This window comes from Schistocerca serialis, unplaced genomic scaffold (genome assembly GCF_023864345.2).
Source record: "Schistocerca serialis cubense isolate TAMUIC-IGC-003099 unplaced genomic scaffold, iqSchSeri2.2 HiC_scaffold_629, whole genome shotgun sequence".
Classification (NCBI taxonomy): Eukaryota; Metazoa; Arthropoda; class Insecta; order Orthoptera; family Acrididae; genus Schistocerca; species Schistocerca serialis.
The window spans coordinates 1-17,637 of record NW_026048221.1 but is presented as its reverse complement, the minus strand read 5'-3'; the positions used below and the strand labels follow the sequence as shown (position 1 = coordinate 17,637).

The window sequence follows — 17,637 nt, the reverse complement described above, 5'->3', positions numbered from 1 at the left end:
GTTTATGGACAGAGAATGCTAAAAGGGGCCGTTCGACCGTTAATACGGAAATCGTAGCCAAGTTAGATGGCGTGAGCCATCTCGCGGCTGCCGCTGTTATTACGAGCGCGCGTGCCACGCGGTTGAAGAGCAGTGCGCTGGCTCTGGCTTTCGACGCCGTTTCCTAGTGTATTTTGTCGCTTCTAGTGGAGGCATCATCGGTTATGAGAAGCTGGTAAATCACTCACAGTACAGTAGTTATCGCCCAACACGAGGAGAAGCTTTGATTGTAATGGAGATTAGCACCGGGACAGCGCGAACGCAGTCCCGACTACCAAAAATTATGCGCCCGAGTTACTCGCATTTGGAGTAATCGCGGGGGTCAGCTCGACCGAAGTGCAATGGACAAGCCTCACCCCGGAGGAACCGCCTTCATGATCACGGTATCCTCTACGCCAGGTAAGTATGCTTCTCCTCGGCCACAGGCGAATATTTGTAATGCGTCGCGCTATCGTAGTGGAACGAGAACTCTTGACGTTGTCGCATTCGGCGAAGAGCATGGTGCCGTGAATGTACTTGCTTCCTGAGAAACGCGCTGTTGGCCGTCGAGTTAGCAGGCAGACAGGCGCAATAACGGCCTTCTGCAGAAAGCGATGCAGTTTTCGTGCGGAAGACATCGCGACTCGCGGCGCCGGCCGTTGCTGGGGTTAAGTTACTGCACCCTCCGGGAGATGGCGGGCCATGTCGGGGTTACCGCCTTCGAGCCACCCTCTCCGCCTGAAAGTCGCCCTCTTTCTCGGCCGGTGTCAAAACGGCAAATGAGATTTGCTGAATGACTGTTTCTTCCCGCCACAGTGCAAGCCACAAAATCAATTATTTCTCTTACCTTTGCTCCCTCCGTGGGAGCCCATAGTGCTAGGAAATACGGCAGCATTGTCAATCGCCCTTGTCTGTCGCTGAGCAACCGAAGGACCAAGCTCAGACTATCAGATGTTCTAAGGAAGCTGTATGCACTCGTGGGTGTTGTACACGAGGGACAAACATCACGTCAGCAGGCTCTTAAGGGAAGGCAATAATCAGCAAAAACTGCAACTTACCCCATTGGACGCTGATGGAACAGAAGACACTTGAAGGTAAGGTAACACTTCTTTTTTCTGTTCATCTCGAGCACGATCTGGAAAGCTCGGACGAAATTTGTGTTCTCTTTAATTCAGAATGTGGAGATATTTCCTTCACGCATATGAAAGTATAATGCTTCATTATTTAAGCTAGATTGAAAAGTTTAGGGAAAGTAATTAATTCGTTTAGGCTGCACCACTACTTGGTAGCACTGTCAAGACAATGCCATTGCCATCTAATGGCAACACAGCTTGCTGCAGATTAATTTTGCGGCATTTCATAAATGATTAATATCTTATGACTATGGTGACGCTATGAGTAGTTTTATATGTGCAAACATTTGAAACTGCTGCAGGCATTACATTCACCCTTCTCTGCCTCTTTGCTTGGACATGGAGTAAGTAAGGATAAATTAAATTGCTTGTTTTTGAAGTAGTAACGGTTCTGAAGTGTAAAGAAATGATTTTAAACAATACAGTGTATTTTTTTTTTCCGAATGTAGTGATTCAACAACGAATTTATTTATTTATTCCTACCTATCTCTGCAATTAGTGTACGTGAGTATTTCATTGGAATTGTTGCAATCGAAACCGAGCTTAATAATTTCATGCGGCCGTTTGCAGTCCTCCTCGTGCTTTAATTGCTCATTTCCAAGCGTTATTTTAGGTTGCCTGCAAAGTTGTCAGATGAAACACAACCACTGCGACGAAAGGCCATTCCTTGGAGCAGGTAGACGCCAACTGCGGCGGGAAACTGTCGTGGCCAGGAAGATATTCACTGTGTGTGGAAGTTGAGTGAGGATCCGAAGCTGACTTGCCAGCACACGTTGCAGCATTCACTCGCCAACGGCAACGGGGTAAGAAAAGGGTGCAAATACGCCGGTTCTCGTCCGATCACCGACGTTGGGCTTGGATGGGTGGCCGCCTCGCCTGGGAGCACAGGGCGCTGTTGGCTAGAATCTATGTTCCTCGTTTTCGGTGCAGCTCGTCATGCTATTTCCTCCGATTCACATCCCCGCAAGCTCCTCAAGTGCCGCAAGTCTGCAAGTCCCGAGACGCTACGCTAGACGCTTGCTTCCGGCCCCTCATGTACCATGCCACAGGCGCCAAAGCGTTCGGCTGGCCGATGGCCCCTGTACTCCCCGCTCGCGCCACAGCAGTCACTGTGCTTGCAGGGAATGCCGCGCCGCCGAATAACGTTTGGCGCGCAATCCGTTTATGGACAGAGAATGCTAAAAGGGGCCGTTCGACCGTTAATACGGAAATCGTAGCCAAGTTAGATGGCGTGAGCCATCTCGCGGCTGCCGCTGTTATTACGAGCGCGCGTGCCACGCGGTTGAAGAGCAGTGCGCTGGCTCTGGCTTTCGACGCCGTTTCCTAGTGTATTTTGTCGCTTCTAGTGGAGGCATCATCGGTTATGAGAAGCTGGTAAATCACTCACAGTACAGTAGTTATCGCCCAACACGAGGAGAAGCTTTGATTGTAATGGAGATTAGCACCGGGACAGCGCGAACGCAGTCCCGACTACCAAAAATTATGCGCCCGAGTTACTCGCATTTGGAGTAATCGCGGGGCAGCTCGACCGAAGTGCAATGGACAAGCCTCACCCCGGAGGAACCGCCTTCATGATCACGGTATCCTCTACGCCAGGTAAGTATGCTTCTCCTCGGCCACAGGCGAATATTTGTAATGCGTCGCGCTATCGTAGTGGAACGAGAACTCTTGACGTTGTCGCATTCGGCGAAGAGCATGGTGCCGTGAATGTACTTGCTTCCTGAGAAACGCGCTGTTGGCCGTCGAGTTAGCAGGCAGACAGGCGCAATAACGGCCTTCTGCAGAAAGCGATGCAGTTTTCGTGCGGAAGACATCGCGACTCGCGGCGCCGGCCGTTGCTGGGGTTAAGTTACTGCACCCTCCGGGAGATGGCGGGCCATGTCGGGGTTACCGCCTTCGAGCCACCCTCTCCGCCTGAAAGTCGCCCTCTTTCTCGGCCGGTGTCAAAACGGCAAATGAGATTTGCTGAATGACTGTTTCTTCCCGCCACAGTGCAAGCCACAAAATCAATTATTTCTCTTACCTTTGCTCCCTCCGTGGGAGCCCATAGTGCTAGGAAATACGGCAGCATTGTCAATCGCCCTTGTCTGTCGCTGAGCAACCGAAGGACCAAGCTCAGACTATCAGATGTTCTAAGGAAGCTGTATGCACTCGTGGGTGTTGTACACGAGGGACAAACATCACGTCAGCAGGCTCTTAAGGGAAGGCAATAATCAGCAAAAACTGCAACTTACCCCATTGGACGCTGATGGAACAGAAGACACTTGAAGGTAAGGTAACACTTCTTTTTTCTGTTCATCTCGAGCACGATCTGGAAAGCTCGGACGAAATTTGTGTTCTCTTTAATTCAGAATGTGGAGATATTTCCTTCACGCATATGAAAGTATAATGCTTCATTATTTAAGCTAGATTGAAAAGTTTAGGGAAAGTAATTAATTCGTTTAGGCTGCACCACTACTTGGTAGCACTGTCAAGACAATGCCATTGCCATCTAATGGCAACACAGCTTGCTGCAGATTAATTTTGCGGCATTTCATAAATGATTAATATCTTATGACTATGGTGACGCTATGAGTAGTTTTATATGTGCAAACATTTGAAACTGCTGCAGGCATTACATTCACCCTTCTCTGCCTCTTTGCTTGGACATGGAGTAAGTAAGGATAAATTAAATTGCTTGTTTTTGAAGTAGTAACGGTTCTGAAGTGTAAAGAAATGATTTTAAACAATACAGTGTATTTTTTTTTTCCGAATGTAGTGATTCAACAACGAATTTATTTATTTATTCCTACCTATCTCTGCAATTAGTGTACGTGAGTATTTCATTGGAATTGTTGCAATCGAAACCGAGCTTAATAATTTCATGCGGCCGTTTGCAGTCCTCCTCGTGCTTTAATTGCTCATTTCCAAGCGTTATTTTAGGTTGCCTGCAAAGTTGTCAGATGAAACACAACCACTGCGACGAAAGGCCATTCCTTGGAGCAGGTAGACGCCAACTGCGGCGGGAAACTGTCGTGGCCAGGAAGATATTCACTGTGTGTGGAAGTTGAGTGAGGATCCGAAGCTGACTTGCCAGCACACGTTGCAGCATTCACTCGCCAACGGCAACGGGGTAAGAAAAGGGTGCAAATACGCCGGTTCTCGTCCGATCACCGACGTTGGGCTTGGATGGGTGGCCGCCTCGCCTGGGAGCACAGGGCGCTGTTGGCTAGAATCTATGTTCCTCGTTTTCGGTGCAGCTCGTCATGCTATTTCCTCCGATTCACATCCCCGCAAGCTCCTCAAGTGCCGCAAGTCTGCAAGTCCCGAGACGCTACGCTAGACGCTTGCTTCCGGCCCCTCATGTACCATGCCACAGGCGCCAAAGCGTTCGGCTGGCCGATGGCCCCTGTACTCCCCGCTCGCGCCACAGCAGTCACTGTGCTTGCAGGGAATGCCGCGCCGCCGAATAACGTTTGGCGCGCAATCCGTTTATGGACAGAGAATGCTAAAAGGGGCCGTTCGACCGTTAATACGGAAATCGTAGCCAAGTTAGATGGCGTGAGCCATCTCGCGGCTGCCGCTGTTATTACGAGCGCGCGTGCCACGCGGTTGAAGAGCAGTGCGCTGGCTCTGGCTTTCGACGCCGTTTCCTAGTGTATTTTGTCGCTTCTAGTGGAGGCATCATCGGTTATGAGAAGCTGGTAAATCACTCACAGTACAGTAGTTATCGCCCAACACGAGGAGAAGCTTTGATTGTAATGGAGATTAGCACCGGGACAGCGCGAACGCAGTCCCGACTACCAAAAATTATGCGCCCGAGTTACTCGCATTTGGAGTAATCGCGGGGGTCAGCTCGACCGAAGTGCAATGGACAAGCCTCACCCCGGAGGAACCGCCTTCATGATCACGGTATCCTCTACGCCAGGTAAGTATGCTTCTCCTCGGCCACAGGCGAATATTTGTAATGCGTCGCGCTATCGTAGTGGAACGAGAACTCTTGACGTTGTCGCATTCGGCGAAGAGCATGGTGCCGTGAATGTACTTGCTTCCTGAGAAACGCGCTGTTGGCCGTCGAGTTAGCAGGCAGACAGGCGCAATAACGGCCTTCTGCAGAAAGCGATGCAGTTTTCGTGCGGAAGACATCGCGACTCGCGGCGCCGGCCGTTGCTGGGGTTAAGTTACTGCACCCTCCGGGAGATGGCGGGCCATGTCGGGGTTACCGCCTTCGAGCCACCCTCTCCGCCTGAAAGTCGCCCTCTTTCTCGGCCGGTGTCAAAACGGCAAATGAGATTTGCTGAATGACTGTTTCTTCCCGCCACAGTGCAAGCCACAAAATCAATTATTTCTCTTACCTTTGCTCCCTCCGTGGGAGCCCATAGTGCTAGGAAATACGGCAGCATTGTCAATCGCCCTTGTCTGTCGCTGAGCAACCGAAGGACCAAGCTCAGACTATCAGATGTTCTAAGGAAGCTGTATGCACTCGTGGGTGTTGTACACGAGGGACAAACATCACGTCAGCAGGCTCTTAAGGGAAGGCAATAATCAGCAAAAACTGCAACTTACCCCATTGGACGCTGATGGAACAGAAGACACTTGAAGGTAAGGTAACACTTCTTTTTTCTGTTCATCTCGAGCACGATCTGGAAAGCTCGGACGAAATTTGTGTTCTCTTTAATTCAGAATGTGGAGATATTTCCTTCACGCATATGAAAGTATAATGCTTCATTATTTAAGCTAGATTGAAAAGTTTAGGGAAAGTAATTAATTCGTTTAGGCTGCACCACTACTTGGTAGCACTGTCAAGACAATGCCATTGCCATCTAATGGCAACACAGCTTGCTGCAGATTAATTTTGCGGCATTTCATAAATGATTAATATCTTATGACTATGGTGACGCTATGAGTAGTTTTATATGTGCAAACATTTGAAACTGCTGCAGGCATTACATTCACCCTTCTCTGCCTCTTTGCTTGGACATGGAGTAAGTAAGGATAAATTAAATTGCTTGTTTTTGAAGTAGTAACGGTTCTGAAGTGTAAAGAAATGATTTTAAACAATACAGTGTATTTTTTTTTTCCGAATGTAGTGATTCAACAACGAATTTATTTATTTATTCCTACCTATCTCTGCAATTAGTGTACGTGAGTATTTCATTGGAATTGTTGCAATCGAAACCGAGCTTAATAATTTCATGCGGCCGTTTGCAGTCCTCCTCGTGCTTTAATTGCTCATTTCCAAGCGTTATTTTAGGTTGCCTGCAAAGTTGTCAGATGAAACACAACCACTGCGACGAAAGGCCATTCCTTGGAGCAGGTAGACGCCAACTGCGGCGGGAAACTGTCGTGGCCAGGAAGATATTCACTGTGTGTGGAAGTTGAGTGAGGATCCGAAGCTGACTTGCCAGCACACGTTGCAGCATTCACTCGCCAACGGCAACGGGGTAAGAAAAGGGTGCAAATACGCCGGTTCTCGTCCGATCACCGACGTTGGGCTTGGATGGGTGGCCGCCTCGCCTGGGAGCACAGGGCGCTGTTGGCTAGAATCTATGTTCCTCGTTTTCGGTGCAGCTCGTCATGCTATTTCCTCCGATTCACATCCCCGCAAGCTCCTCAAGTGCCGCAAGTCTGCAAGTCCCGAGACGCTACGCTAGACGCTTGCTTCCGGCCCCTCATGTACCATGCCACAGGCGCCAAAGCGTTCGGCTGGCCGATGGCCCCTGTACTCCCCGCTCGCGCCACAGCAGTCACTGTGCTTGCAGGGAATGCCGCGCCGCCGAATAACGTTTGGCGCGCAATCCGTTTATGGACAGAGAATGCTAAAAGGGGCCGTTCGACCGTTAATACGGAAATCGTAGCCAAGTTAGATGGCGTGAGCCATCTCGCGGCTGCCGCTGTTATTACGAGCGCGCGTGCCACGCGGTTGAAGAGCAGTGCGCTGGCTCTGGCTTTCGACGCCGTTTCCTAGTGTATTTTGTCGCTTCTAGTGGAGGCATCATCGGTTATGAGAAGCTGGTAAATCACTCACAGTACAGTAGTTATCGCCCAACACGAGGAGAAGCTTTGATTGTAATGGAGATTAGCACCGGGACAGCGCGAACGCAGTCCCGACTACCAAAAATTATGCGCCCGAGTTACTCGCATTTGGAGTAATCGCGGGGGTCAGCTCGACCGAAGTGCAATGGACAAGCCTCACCCCGGAGGAACCGCCTTCATGATCACGGTATCCTCTACGCCAGGTAAGTATGCTTCTCCTCGGCCACAGGCGAATATTTGTAATGCGTCGCGCTATCGTAGTGGAACGAGAACTCTTGACGTTGTCGCATTCGGCGAAGAGCATGGTGCCGTGAATGTACTTGCTTCCTGAGAAACGCGCTGTTGGCCGTCGAGTTAGCAGGCAGACAGGCGCAATAACGGCCTTCTGCAGAAAGCGATGCAGTTTTCGTGCGGAAGACATCGCGACTCGCGGCGCCGGCCGTTGCTGGGGTTAAGTTACTGCACCCTCCGGGAGATGGCGGGCCATGTCGGGGTTACCGCCTTCGAGCCACCCTCTCCGCCTGAAAGTCGCCCTCTTTCTCGGCCGGTGTCAAAACGGCAAATGAGATTTGCTGAATGACTGTTTCTTCCCGCCACAGTGCAAGCCACAAAATCAATTATTTCTCTTACCTTTGCTCCCTCCGTGGGAGCCCATAGTGCTAGGAAATACGGCAGCATTGTCAATCGCCCTTGTCTGTCGCTGAGCAACCGAAGGACCAAGCTCAGACTATCAGATGTTCTAAGGAAGCTGTATGCACTCGTGGGTGTTGTACACGAGGGACAAACATCACGTCAGCAGGCTCTTAAGGGAAGGCAATAATCAGCAAAAACTGCAACTTACCCCATTGGACGCTGATGGAACAGAAGACACTTGAAGGTAAGGTAACACTTCTTTTTTCTGTTCATCTCGAGCACGATCTGGAAAGCTCGGACGAAATTTGTGTTCTCTTTAATTCAGAATGTGGAGATATTTCCTTCACGCATATGAAAGTATAATGCTTCATTATTTAAGCTAGATTGAAAAGTTTAGGGAAAGTAATTAATTCGTTTAGGCTGCACCACTACTTGGTAGCACTGTCAAGACAATGCCATTGCCATCTAATGGCAACACAGCTTGCTGCAGATTAATTTTGCGGCATTTCATAAATGATTAATATCTTATGACTATGGTGACGCTATGAGTAGTTTTATATGTGCAAACATTTGAAACTGCTGCAGGCATTACATTCACCCTTCTCTGCCTCTTTGCTTGGACATGGAGTAAGTAAGGATAAATTAAATTGCTTGTTTTTGAAGTAGTAACGGTTCTGAAGTGTAAAGAAATGATTTTAAACAATACAGTGTATTTTTTTTTTCCGAATGTAGTGATTCAACAACGAATTTATTTATTTATTCCTACCTATCTCTGCAATTAGTGTACGTGAGTATTTCATTGGAATTGTTGCAATCGAAACCGAGCTTAATAATTTCATGCGGCCGTTTGCAGTCCTCCTCGTGCTTTAATTGCTCATTTCCAAGCGTTATTTTAGGTTGCCTGCAAAGTTGTCAGATGAAACACAACCACTGCGACGAAAGGCCATTCCTTGGAGCAGGTAGACGCCAACTGCGGCGGGAAACTGTCGTGGCCAGGAAGATATTCACTGTGTGTGGAAGTTGAGTGAGGATCCGAAGCTGACTTGCCAGCACACGTTGCAGCATTCACTCGCCAACGGCAACGGGGTAAGAAAAGGGTGCAAATACGCCGGTTCTCGTCCGATCACCGACGTTGGGCTTGGATGGGTGGCCGCCTCGCCTGGGAGCACAGGGCGCTGTTGGCTAGAATCTATGTTCCTCGTTTTCGGTGCAGCTCGTCATGCTATTTCCTCCGATTCACATCCCCGCAAGCTCCTCAAGTGCCGCAAGTCTGCAAGTCCCGAGACGCTACGCTAGACGCTTGCTTCCGGCCCCTCATGTACCATGCCACAGGCGCCAAAGCGTTCGGCTGGCCGATGGCCCCTGTACTCCCCGCTCGCGCCACAGCAGTCACTGTGCTTGCAGGGAATGCCGCGCCGCCGAATAACGTTTGGCGCGCAATCCGTTTATGGACAGAGAATGCTAAAAGGGGCCGTTCGACCGTTAATACGGAAATCGTAGCCAAGTTAGATGGCGTGAGCCATCTCGCGGCTGCCGCTGTTATTACGAGCGCGCGTGCCACGCGGTTGAAGAGCAGTGCGCTGGCTCTGGCTTTCGACGCCGTTTCCTAGTGTATTTTGTCGCTTCTAGTGGAGGCATCATCGGTTATGAGAAGCTGGTAAATCACTCACAGTACAGTAGTTATCGCCCAACACGAGGAGAAGCTTTGATTGTAATGGAGATTAGCACCGGGACAGCGCGAACGCAGTCCCGACTACCAAAAATTATGCGCCCGAGTTACTCGCATTTGGAGTAATCGCGGGGGTCAGCTCGACCGAAGTGCAATGGACAAGCCTCACCCCGGAGGAACCGCCTTCATGATCACGGTATCCTCTACGCCAGGTAAGTATGCTTCTCCTCGGCCACAGGCGAATATTTGTAATGCGTCGCGCTATCGTAGTGGAACGAGAACTCTTGACGTTGTCGCATTCGGCGAAGAGCATGGTGCCGTGAATGTACTTGCTTCCTGAGAAACGCGCTGTTGGCCGTCGAGTTAGCAGGCAGACAGGCGCAATAACGGCCTTCTGCAGAAAGCGATGCAGTTTTCGTGCGGAAGACATCGCGACTCGCGGCGCCGGCCGTTGCTGGGGTTAAGTTACTGCACCCTCCGGGAGATGGCGGGCCATGTCGGGGTTACCGCCTTCGAGCCACCCTCTCCGCCTGAAAGTCGCCCTCTTTCTCGGCCGGTGTCAAAACGGCAAATGAGATTTGCTGAATGACTGTTTCTTCCCGCCACAGTGCAAGCCACAAAATCAATTATTTCTCTTACCTTTGCTCCCTCCGTGGGAGCCCATAGTGCTAGGAAATACGGCAGCATTGTCAATCGCCCTTGTCTGTCGCTGAGCAACCGAAGGACCAAGCTCAGACTATCAGATGTTCTAAGGAAGCTGTATGCACTCGTGGGTGTTGTACACGAGGGACAAACATCACGTCAGCAGGCTCTTAAGGGAAGGCAATAATCAGCAAAAACTGCAACTTACCCCATTGGACGCTGATGGAACAGAAGACACTTGAAGGTAAGGTAACACTTCTTTTTTCTGTTCATCTCGAGCACGATCTGGAAAGCTCGGACGAAATTTGTGTTCTCTTTAATTCAGAATGTGGAGATATTTCCTTCACGCATATGAAAGTATAATGCTTCATTATTTAAGCTAGATTGAAAAGTTTAGGGAAAGTAATTAATTCGTTTAGGCTGCACCACTACTTGGTAGCACTGTCAAGACAATGCCATTGCCATCTAATGGCAACACAGCTTGCTGCAGATTAATTTTGCGGCATTTCATAAATGATTAATATCTTATGACTATGGTGACGCTATGAGTAGTTTTATATGTGCAAACATTTGAAACTGCTGCAGGCATTACATTCACCCTTCTCTGCCTCTTTGCTTGGACATGGAGTAAGTAAGGATAAATTAAATTGCTTGTTTTTGAAGTAGTAACGGTTCTGAAGTGTAAAGAAATGATTTTAAACAATACAGTGTATTTTTTTTTCCGAATGTAGTGATTCAACAACGAATTTATTTATTTATTCCTACCTATCTCTGCAATTAGTGTACGTGAGTATTTCATTGGAATTGTTGCAATCGAAACCGAGCTTAATAATTTCATGCGGCCGTTTGCAGTCCTCCTCGTGCTTTAATTGCTCATTTCCAAGCGTTATTTTAGGTTGCCTGCAAAGTTGTCAGATGAAACACAACCACTGCGACGAAAGGCCATTCCTTGGAGCAGGTAGACGCCAACTGCGGCGGGAAACTGTCGTGGCCAGGAAGATATTCACTGTGTGTGGAAGTTGAGTGAGGATCCGAAGCTGACTTGCCAGCACACGTTGCAGCATTCACTCGCCAACGGCAACGGGGTAAGAAAAGGGTGCAAATACGCCGGTTCTCGTCCGATCACCGACGTTGGGCTTGGATGGGTGGCCGCCTCGCCTGGGAGCACAGGGCGCTGTTGGCTAGAATCTATGTTCCTCGTTTTCGGTGCAGCTCGTCATGCTATTTCCTCCGATTCACATCCCCGCAAGCTCCTCAAGTGCCGCAAGTCTGCAAGTCCCGAGACGCTACGCTAGACGCTTGCTTCCGGCCCCTCATGTACCATGCCACAGGCGCCAAAGCGTTCGGCTGGCCGATGGCCCCTGTACTCCCCGCTCGCGCCACAGCAGTCACTGTGCTTGCAGGGAATGCCGCGCCGCCGAATAACGTTTGGCGCGCAATCCGTTTATGGACAGAGAATGCTAAAAGGGGCCGTTCGACCGTTAATACGGAAATCGTAGCCAAGTTAGATGGCGTGAGCCATCTCGCGGCTGCCGCTGTTATTACGAGCGCGCGTGCCACGCGGTTGAAGAGCAGTGCGCTGGCTCTGGCTTTCGACGCCGTTTCCTAGTGTATTTTGTCGCTTCTAGTGGAGGCATCATCGGTTATGAGAAGCTGGTAAATCACTCACAGTACAGTAGTTATCGCCCAACACGAGGAGAAGCTTTGATTGTAATGGAGATTAGCACCGGGACAGCGCGAACGCAGTCCCGACTACCAAAAATTATGCGCCCGAGTTACTCGCATTTGGAGTAATCGCGGGGGTCAGCTCGACCGAAGTGCAATGGACAAGCCTCACCCCGGAGGAACCGCCTTCATGATCACGGTATCCTCTACGCCAGGTAAGTATGCTTCTCCTCGGCCACAGGCGAATATTTGTAATGCGTCGCGCTATCGTAGTGGAACGAGAACTCTTGACGTTGTCGCATTCGGCGAAGAGCATGGTGCCGTGAATGTACTTGCTTCCTGAGAAACGCGCTGTTGGCCGTCGAGTTAGCAGGCAGACAGGCGCAATAACGGCCTTCTGCAGAAAGCGATGCAGTTTTCGTGCGGAAGACATCGCGACTCGCGGCGCCGGCCGTTGCTGGGGTTAAGTTACTGCACCCTCCGGGAGATGGCGGGCCATGTCGGGGTTACCGCCTTCGAGCCACCCTCTCCGCCTGAAAGTCGCCCTCTTTCTCGGCCGGTGTCAAAACGGCAAATGAGATTTGCTGAATGACTGTTTCTTCCCGCCACAGTGCAAGCCACAAAATCAATTATTTCTCTTACCTTTGCTCCCTCCGTGGGAGCCCATAGTGCTAGGAAATACGGCAGCATTGTCAATCGCCCTTGTCTGTCGCTGAGCAACCGAAGGACCAAGCTCAGACTATCAGATGTTCTAAGGAAGCTGTATGCACTCGTGGGTGTTGTACACGAGGGACAAACATCACGTCAGCAGGCTCTTAAGGGAAGGCAATAATCAGCAAAAACTGCAACTTACCCCATTGGACGCTGATGGAACAGAAGACACTTGAAGGTAAGGTAACACTTCTTTTTTCTGTTCATCTCGAGCACGATCTGGAAAGCTCGGACGAAATTTGTGTTCTCTTTAATTCAGAATGTGGAGATATTTCCTTCACGCATATGAAAGTATAATGCTTCATTATTTAAGCTAGATTGAAAAGTTTAGGGAAAGTAATTAATTCGTTTAGGCTGCACCACTACTTGGTAGCACTGTCAAGACAATGCCATTGCCATCTAATGGCAACACAGCTTGCTGCAGATTAATTTTGCGGCATTTCATAAATGATTAATATCTTATGACTATGGTGACGCTATGAGTAGTTTTATATGTGCAAACATTTGAAACTGCTGCAGGCATTACATTCACCCTTCTCTGCCTCTTTGCTTGGACATGGAGTAAGTAAGGATAAATTAAATTGCTTGTTTTTGAAGTAGTAACGGTTCTGAAGTGTAAAGAAATGATTTTAAACAATACAGTGTATTTTTTTTTTCCGAATGTAGTGATTCAACAACGAATTTATTTATTTATTCCTACCTATCTCTGCAATTAGTGTACGTGAGTATTTCATTGGAATTGTTGCAATCGAAACCGAGCTTAATAATTTCATGCGGCCGTTTGCAGTCCTCCTCGTGCTTTAATTGCTCATTTCCAAGCGTTATTTTAGGTTGCCTGCAAAGTTGTCAGATGAAACACAACCACTGCGACGAAAGGCCATTCCTTGGAGCAGGTAGACGCCAACTGCGGCGGGAAACTGTCGTGGCCAGGAAGATATTCACTGTGTGTGGAAGTTGAGTGAGGATCCGAAGCTGACTTGCCAGCACACGTTGCAGCATTCACTCGCCAACGGCAACGGGGTAAGAAAAGGGTGCAAATACGCCGGTTCTCGTCCGATCACCGACGTTGGGCTTGGATGGGTGGCCGCCTCGCCTGGGAGCACAGGGCGCTGTTGGCTAGAATCTATGTTCCTCGTTTTCGGTGCAGCTCGTCATGCTATTTCCTCCGATTCACATCCCCGCAAGCTCCTCAAGTGCCGCAAGTCTGCAAGTCCCGAGACGCTACGCTAGACGCTTGCTTCCGGCCCCTCATGTACCATGCCACAGGCGCCAAAGCGTTCGGCTGGCCGATGGCCCCTGTACTCCCCGCTCGCGCCACAGCAGTCACTGTGCTTGCAGGGAATGCCGCGCCGCCGAATAACGTTTGGCGCGCAATCCGTTTATGGACAGAGAATGCTAAAAGGGGCCGTTCGACCGTTAATACGGAAATCGTAGCCAAGTTAGATGGCGTGAGCCATCTCGCGGCTGCCGCTGTTATTACGAGCGCGCGTGCCACGCGGTTGAAGAGCAGTGCGCTGGCTCTGGCTTTCGACGCCGTTTCCTAGTGTATTTTGTCGCTTCTAGTGGAGGCATCATCGGTTATGAGAAGCTGGTAAATCACTCACAGTACAGTAGTTATCGCCCAACACGAGGAGAAGCTTTGATTGTAATGGAGATTAGCACCGGGACAGCGCGAACGCAGTCCCGACTACCAAAAATTATGCGCCCGAGTTACTCGCATTTGGAGTAATCGCGGGGGTCAGCTCGACCGAAGTGCAATGGACAAGCCTCACCCCGGAGGAACCGCCTTCATGATCACGGTATCCTCTACGCCAGGTAAGTATGCTTCTCCTCGGCCACAGGCGAATATTTGTAATGCGTCGCGCTATCGTAGTGGAACGAGAACTCTTGACGTTGTCGCATTCGGCGAAGAGCATGGTGCCGTGAATGTACTTGCTTCCTGAGAAACGCGCTGTTGGCCGTCGAGTTAGCAGGCAGACAGGCGCAATAACGGCCTTCTGCAGAAAGCGATGCAGTTTTCGTGCGGAAGACATCGCGACTCGCGGCGCCGGCCGTTGCTGGGGTTAAGTTACTGCACCCTCCGGGAGATGGCGGGCCATGTCGGGGTTACCGCCTTCGAGCCACCCTCTCCGCCTGAAAGTCGCCCTCTTTCTCGGCCGGTGTCAAAACGGCAAATGAGATTTGCTGAATGACTGTTTCTTCCCGCCACAGTGCAAGCCACAAAATCAATTATTTCTCTTACCTTTGCTCCCTCCGTGGGAGCCCATAGTGCTAGGAAATACGGCAGCATTGTCAATCGCCCTTGTCTGTCGCTGAGCAACCGAAGGACCAAGCTCAGACTATCAGATGTTCTAAGGAAGCTGTATGCACTCGTGGGTGTTGTACACGAGGGACAAACATCACGTCAGCAGGCTCTTAAGGGAAGGCAATAATCAGCAAAAACTGCAACTTACCCCATTGGACGCTGATGGAACAGAAGACACTTGAAGGTAAGGTAACACTTCTTTTTTCTGTTCATCTCGAGCACGATCTGGAAAGCTCGGACGAAATTTGTGTTCTCTTTAATTCAGAATGTGGAGATATTTCCTTCACGCATATGAAAGTATAATGCTTCATTATTTAAGCTAGATTGAAAAGTTTAGGGAAAGTAATTAATTCGTTTAGGCTGCACCACTACTTGGTAGCACTGTCAAGACAATGCCATTGCCATCTAATGGCAACACAGCTTGCTGCAGATTAATTTTGCGGCATTTCATAAATGATTAATATCTTATGACTATGGTGACGCTATGAGTAGTTTTATATGTGCAAACATTTGAAACTGCTGCAGGCATTACATTCACCCTTCTCTGCCTCTTTGCTTGGACATGGAGTAAGTAAGGATAAATTAAATTGCTTGTTTTTGAAGTAGTAACGGTTCTGAAGTGTAAAGAAATGATTTTAAACAATACAGTGTATTTTTTTTTTCCGAATGTAGTGATTCAACAACGAATTTATTTATTTATTCCTACCTATCTCTGCAATTAGTGTACGTGAGTATTTCATTGGAATTGTTGCAATCGAAACCGAGCTTAATAATTTCATGCGGCCGTTTGCAGTCCTCCTCGTGCTTTAATTGCTCATTTCCAAGCGTTATTTTAGGTTGCCTGCAAAGTTGTCAGATGAAACACAACCACTGCGACGAAAGGCCATTCCTTGGAGCAGGTAGACGCCAACTGCGGCGGGAAACTGTCGTGGCCAGGAAGATATTCACTGTGTGTGGAAGTTGAGTGAGGATCCGAAGCTGACTTGCCAGCACACGTTGCAGCATTCACTCGCCAACGGCAACGGGGTAAGAAAAGGGTGCAAATACGCCGGTTCTCGTCCGATCACCGACGTTGGGCTTGGATGGGTGGCCGCCTCGCCTGGGAGCACAGGGCGCTGTTGGCTAGAATCTATGTTCCTCGTTTTCGGTGCAGCTCGTCATGCTATTTCCTCCGATTCACATCCCCGCAAGCTCCTCAAGTGCCGCAAGTCTGCAAGTCCCGAGACGCTACGCTAGACGCTTGCTTCCGGCCCCTCATGTACCATGCCACAGGCGCCAAAGCGTTCGGCTGGCCGATGGCCCCTGTACTCCCCGCTCGCGCCACAGCAGTCACTGTGCTTGCAGGGAATGCCGCGCCGCCGAATAACGTTTGGCGCGCAATCCGTTTATGGACAGAGAATGCTAAAAGGGGCCGTTCGACCGTTAATACGGAAATCGTAGCCAAGTTAGATGGCGTGAGCCATCTCGCGGCTGCCGCTGTTATTACGAGCGCGCGTGCCACGCGGTTGAAGAGCAGTGCGCTGGCTCTGGCTTTCGACGCCGTTTCCTAGTGTATTTTGTCGCTTCTAGTGGAGGCATCATCGGTTATGAGAAGCTGGTAAATCACTCACAGTACAGTAGTTATCGCCCAACACGAGGAGAAGCTTTGATTGTAATGGAGATTAGCACCGGGACAGCGCGAACGCAGTCCCGACTACCAAAAATTATGCGCCCGAGTTACTCGCATTTGGAGTAATCGCGGGGGTCAGCTCGACCGAAGTGCAATGGACAAGCCTCACCCCGGAGGAACCGCCTTCATGATCACGGTATCCTCTACGCCAGGTAAGTATGCTTCTCCTCGGCCACAGGCGAATATTTGTAATGCGTCGCGCTATCGTAGTGGAACGAGAACTCTTGACGTTGTCGCATTCGGCGAAGAGCATGGTGCCGTGAATGTACTTGCTTCCTGAGAAACGCGCTGTTGGCCGTCGAGTTAGCAGGCAGACAGGCGCAATAACGGCCTTCTGCAGAAAGCGATGCAGTTTTCGTGCGGAAGACATCGCGACTCGCGGCGCCGGCCGTTGCTGGGGTTAAGTTACTGCACCCTCCGGGAGATGGCGGGCCATGTCGGGGTTACCGCCTTCGAGCCACCCTCTCCGCCTGAAAGTCGCCCTCTTTCTCGGCCGGTGTCAAAACGGCAAATGAGATTTGCTGAATGACTGTTTCTTCCCGCCACAGTGCAAGCCACAAAATCAATTATTTCTCTTACCTTTGCTCCCTCCGTGGGAGCCCATAGTGCTAGGAAATACGGCAGCATTGTCAATCGCCCTTGTCTGTCGCTGAGCAACCGAAGGACCAAGCTCAGACTATCAGATGTTCTAAGGAAGCTGTATGCACTCGTGGGTGTTGTACACGAGGGACAAACATCACGTCAGCAGGCTCTTAAGGGAAGGCAATAATCAGCAAAAACTGCAACTTACCCCATTGGACGCTGATGGAACAGAAGACACTTGAAGGTAAGGTAACACTTCTTTTTTCTGTTCATCTCGAGCACGATCTGGAAAGCTCGGACGAAATTTGTGTTCTCTTTAATTCAGAATGTGGAGATATTTCCTTCACGCATATGAAAGTATAATGCTTCATTATTTAAGCTAGATTGAAAAGTTTAGGGAAAGTAATTAATTCGTTTAGGCTGCACCACTACTTGGTAGCACTGTCAAGACAATGCCATTGCCATCTAATGGCAACACAGCTTGCTGCAGATTAATTTTGCGGCATTTCATAAATGATTAATATCTTATGACTATGGTGACGCTATGAGTAGTTTTATATGTGCAAACATTTGAAACTGCTGCAGGCATTACATT

The 17,637-nt window shown here is 49.6% G+C and overlaps 8 non-coding genes across 8 annotated transcripts; all 8 read right to left on the bottom strand.

Moving 5' to 3' along the window:
• Positions 1-283: 283 nt before the first annotated feature.
• Positions 284-446, bottom strand: LOC126448768 (U1 spliceosomal RNA). Its single transcript, XR_007584233.1, has one exon. It is a non-coding gene; the product is annotated as a U1 spliceosomal RNA (small nuclear RNA).
• Positions 447-2,594: 2,148 nt separating this feature from the next.
• Positions 2,595-2,755, bottom strand: LOC126448775 (U1 spliceosomal RNA). Its single transcript, XR_007584240.1, has one exon. It is a non-coding gene; the product is annotated as a U1 spliceosomal RNA (small nuclear RNA).
• A 2,148-nt stretch (positions 2,756-4,903) lies between these two features.
• Positions 4,904-5,066, bottom strand: LOC126448767 (U1 spliceosomal RNA). Its single transcript, XR_007584232.1, has one exon. It is a non-coding gene; the product is annotated as a U1 spliceosomal RNA (small nuclear RNA).
• A 2,148-nt stretch (positions 5,067-7,214) lies between these two features.
• Positions 7,215-7,377, bottom strand: LOC126448765 (U1 spliceosomal RNA). Its single transcript, XR_007584231.1, has one exon. It is a non-coding gene; the product is annotated as a U1 spliceosomal RNA (small nuclear RNA).
• Positions 7,378-9,525: 2,148 nt separating this feature from the next.
• On the bottom strand, positions 9,526-9,688 carry LOC126448780 (U1 spliceosomal RNA). Its single transcript, XR_007584244.1, has one exon. It is a non-coding gene; the product is annotated as a U1 spliceosomal RNA (small nuclear RNA).
• Positions 9,689-11,835: 2,147 nt separating this feature from the next.
• Positions 11,836-11,998, bottom strand: LOC126448779 (U1 spliceosomal RNA). The gene has a single exon (XR_007584243.1). It is a non-coding gene; the product is annotated as a U1 spliceosomal RNA (small nuclear RNA).
• Positions 11,999-14,146: 2,148 nt separating this feature from the next.
• On the bottom strand, positions 14,147-14,309 carry LOC126448778 (U1 spliceosomal RNA). The gene has a single exon (XR_007584242.1). It is a non-coding gene; the product is annotated as a U1 spliceosomal RNA (small nuclear RNA).
• A 2,148-nt stretch (positions 14,310-16,457) lies between these two features.
• Positions 16,458-16,620, bottom strand: LOC126448776 (U1 spliceosomal RNA). Its single transcript, XR_007584241.1, has one exon. It is a non-coding gene; the product is annotated as a U1 spliceosomal RNA (small nuclear RNA).
• Between the last annotated feature and the right edge of the window lie 1,017 nt (positions 16,621-17,637).